This window comes from Solanum dulcamara, chromosome 6, assembly GCF_947179165.1.
Source record: "Solanum dulcamara chromosome 6, daSolDulc1.2, whole genome shotgun sequence".
Classification (NCBI taxonomy): Eukaryota; Viridiplantae; Streptophyta; class Magnoliopsida; order Solanales; family Solanaceae; genus Solanum; species Solanum dulcamara.
Window position 1 is genome coordinate 67,784,310 of NC_077242.1, and position 4,623 is coordinate 67,788,932.

At 37.4% G+C, this 4,623-nt stretch overlaps 1 long non-coding RNA gene across 1 annotated transcript; it reads left to right on the forward strand.

The window, feature by feature from the left end:
- Positions 1–1,545: 1,545 nt before the first annotated feature.
- On the forward strand, positions 1,546–4,138 carry LOC129893363 (uncharacterized). Its single transcript, XR_008767421.1, has 3 exons — positions 1,546–1,653; positions 3,428–3,514; positions 4,101–4,138. It is a non-coding gene; the product is annotated as an uncharacterized LOC129893363 (long non-coding RNA).
- The last annotated feature ends 485 nt before the right edge of the window (positions 4,139–4,623 follow it).

Consider the following 4,623-nt stretch of genomic DNA (forward strand, 5'->3'; position numbering starts at 1 on the left):
TAGCAATTCTTGTGGAACACACCACCCTAAGTCAAAAGGGACAACATTAATAGATTCAGAGTATGCAAGGAGGTACACTTCAACTTTATATAAAGAGAAGAATACTCATAGATGCTCATACCATAGTTGTCTCCATGCTTCGATCATAAAGCGACCATCGCGTGAGCGTATGGTATCTTGACTGTGACGATCCAAAATGAGCCATGAGTGGCACCCACACTTAACCTCCTAGGTGGGTGAATCAACGATACAAACCTCAACTTATATTAGCTATTCAACTTATCAAATACAATAATAATGCAGAAGCTCAGATCTTATTAAAGTAACAAATAAAAATCCGCTAGAGTCTACTGCATAACATTTACGAAAAGCTAAAAGTCATCATATTAAGGACATCTAATCCCAATATACTAAGTTTGAAAGTATCAAACACTAGAATAAGAGAAATAAGATAGTTTGTGTCTGAAAACTAAGGACATCATGTCATGACTGAGAGAATACAACAGGAGCAAGAAGGAATAGCTCACCCAGGAACCTGATGTGCTGAATACTGGCTAGAGCTGAGGGCGAGTGTAAGTCGATGGTACACGGGCTGCACTCCATAAAATAAAATAAAGAAAAATACAAGTAGGGGTTAGTACAGGGCAACATGTACCGAGTACGTATCATTGTTCGACTCAAAATAGAAATCAATATGCATAAAGTAATAGTAGGAAATCAACTATAGCACTTAACATGTGGCAAACAACAAGATCAAGATCAAGTGATAACACAATGAAACAATTACGTAATCAGTCAACAATATCAAGAGTATACATAAGGACTCAGACCTCCACACCACGGATTTTTGGGAAATTAGTTATTTGAGATTGAGTATTATTAAGTCATTTAATTTATTTTCCTTTAATATTATCGTGCTGGAACGTGACACCTGATTTAATAATATCGTGTCGGCTCGTAACACCTGATCCGAATATATCGTGTCTGTTACATTCCGTATTTTTGTATTTTGGATTATTCGTAAGCTAACGATTATAAATTCAAGGACTTTTAATTTTGAATTTTAAAAGGACATGATTTGTTATAGATGCCAAGTTATATGAATAATTTATGTGTAGTAAAATACATCTCAAGAAGGACCCTTAAGCCAAATCAAAATAGAAGCCATCAAATATGTTTTTCTTAAAGTCATATTTCGGGTAAGCTGACTTCGGGAGGCCATAACCTCTTTATAATTTGAGAATTTGGGAAAACTCTCAACATGAAGGTTGTAGATAATTGAAATATCTTTCCAACCATAGGTCGTGGGACGAAATTTGATATCGAAGTAATAAGATATAGATGTTTTAAGTCTGACAGGCCAAACTAAATAGTGAATTCGGCCCAACCCAATTCTAATTCGGGTCAGGCCCAATACCCACGAAATTAATCTAATTTATATGTCTTTCTTCATAGTTTAGACTAAGAAATATCCAAAAAAATTTCCAGAGAGAGAGAGGGGAAGTTCTTGAGAGAAAAACCAAATCCGACTAAAATTCGAGTCCCGAAATCCGAAGCTCATGAAGAGAAAATTGTTGTACGTCGCGTTGGCTTCAATTTGAGCTAGAAATCAGCCAATAAGGAGAAGATTTTATGTGGTGCTGCAAATTTAAGGTAATATTAAAGTTTCCTTTTCATTGTTAACAAGTTTAGTTAGAGTTTTAACGGATTAGAACGGAGAAAATAGTGTTATAAACTAGTTTGGTGATTTGTTGAGAGTTATGGGTTAAAGGGTTGTTTTAGGTAGATTAAATAGATGGAATTATCTTAGTGATGATGTATAATAATGGTTGATATTGTTTTGATGTTGTTGATGAGTTGTTGTTCTTGAATTTGGAGGGAAAATGTGTATGAAGATTGTGAATGTTCAAACCCGTTTTTGGAATTGAGTAGCTGGTAGTAATTCTGGAATATCTCATTATGTAGACCTTCGAATTTAGATATTAAACATGTTTTGAAAATATAATACACGTACCTACAACTCTTATGTTTATGTCTTAGCCTATATCTGCTGTTATTATATCGAAAACTGAGCATGAATCATAAGACAAATTCTGTCCAGATTCTGGATTGAAAAATCCTTCATGTATAGCTGTTCGTATTTTGATGATATCTCTTTGTAGAAAATGATTTTTGAGTTGATTTCTTTTGCATTGGAAACTTAAGACAGAGATCTAAGTGTTTCATGAAGGGCATAAAGTCCAGTTGTGCCGTTTTTATTTTCAAAATTTAGATACAATGTGAGGTACTTGACTTTCCGAATTTACTGCTTTGGTAACATGAGTCGGGTGGAAATATTCTAGGCTTATGGTCAATAATAAATCTTATTTTGTGTCAATATTTTGGATTGTTGATGTTTATTGATGATTATATGGCTGGTTTGAAAGTGGGAAAAGTGAGCGATATAGGGGAGGTGCTGTCCAATTTTTTTTAGAAATAATCTACTAACGATAGACTATGTTTTATTCTTGTCCATAGCTTAACCATAGTGCTTAACGTTTTAATATAGGTTGAGACAATATCGGACAACATATATGTATAAATGCTAAAGGTATGTAAAGTTAACATTTTCTTCTTTTGGCATGATCCATATGAAACGAACGAATGGCGTATGCTTAAATTCCAAAGAAACTCTTATTCGTAGATATACTCGGATGGCTACCGTTCTTGATTTTCAAAATTTATATTGTTATGTCTTGAATCATGTGTATGATTCCAGCCATCCTAGTTGGTATAACTCATGTTGTGGTATAATTCATATTTTAGTATAATCCATAATTAGTGTGATTCATAATGACTATTGTCTTGGTTTTCAAATGATGGACTGTTTTGCTTATTCTATTAAGTCTCCGATAATGATCAAATTTCACAAGGTTGCTAATGATACCTTATTCGTGCATATTGTTATGGTATTATTCACCGAGTCCTACGATAGGCCGGGTATGTTATCATGTATGGATTCCACTACATTATTCACCGAGTCCCTTACTAGAGGGCCGGGTACATGATATGATAATATGATATTATGATGATATGACGATATGATTATGGCACCGAGTCCCATAATGGGCCGGGTACGGTATCAGTGTACACTACTCTATTCACCGAGTCCCTTGCTAGAGGGCCGGGTATGGTATATATATACATATGATGATATATTAATATAATTGTGACACCGAGTCCCATAACGGGCCAAGTACGATTTATGATGATGATATACATGTCTTTATTTTATAAGACACAGGTGCAGTGATTTATTGATTATGATACTTGACTCCTGAATCTTTATTTCAGATGTGATCTCCTTTACGATATTTTATGCTTTATATACTCGGTACATATTTCGTACTGACCCCCTTCTTCGGGGGGCTGCGTTTCGTGCCCGCAGGTACAGATACTCATTTTGGAGAGCCGCCACCTTAGGATTCTACTCAACGGGTTGAAGTGCTCCATTGTCTCGGAGCCTAAACTTTTGGTACTAATCCTTATAATGTATATATTTGTGTATTTAGGGGTACGGCGGGGCCCTATCCCGTCATATGCTATTGTTAATCCTCTTAGAGGTCTGTAGACACATGAGTGGGTTGTATGTAGATGTTGTCTGATGTACTAGTATGACTTATGTTTTTGGACGTTTACATTCGGAGTGAAAGCAACATATTCTGTTATCTTATTTTTGATAATTAAGACTCCGCAAGAAATAGTTGATTTTGGTATATATATAAGTGACCGTTTGAGACGACGTGCTACCCATATAAATTCTATATCGTGTTTAATTGTCGATTGACAATAGATAATATGTGTGTATATGAGTGTCCAATTCGGACACTATTCACGGCCCACGGGGCTAGGTCGTGACAAAAGTGGTATCAGAGCAGTTCATCCTCGGAGTGTCTACAAACCGTGTCTAGTAGAGTCTTGTTTATCGGTGTGTTGTGCACCACATCTATAAATAGGAGGCTACAGGACATTTATGATGTTATCATTTCTTTTACTTTAAATCGTGCGATAGAGCTGTATTATCAGGATAATTTCTCCCTAACATACTATTATATTTACAGCGATGCCTCCAAGAAAAGCGACAGCTGCCCAAAAGGGAAAATCAGTAGCAGGAGAGACTAGCTGGACCCCGAGGATTACTAGGGCCCGTGCCCAGTCTATGCTTGAGGTTGTGCTCCAGTCGGCGAGCTCTACTACGCCGCCATATGAGGAAAGAGCAGCAACAACTGCAACTATGGATCGGGGGATTGCTTCACCGCCAGCTCTAGAGACTCTAGTACCTGAGCCTACAGCTCCTCAGCCAGGGACAGAGGATAGGGCTATGAGAGATGCAGTTCAGTTGCTGACCAGAATAGCGACAGGGCAGGCTCGCAGGCATGGGTTAGGGGTTGACTATGCTGATAGACATGATACTTTAAGGGCTCGTGATTTCTTGACTTGTAATCCCCCAGAGTTCTATGGGTCAAGGCCCGGGGATGACCCGCAGGAGTTTATCCGACAGGTGCAGCGTACGTTGAGGATAATTAAGGCTTCTGAGACAGAGTCTGTTGAGTTAGCTTCCTATCGGCTGCGTGATATAGCTGT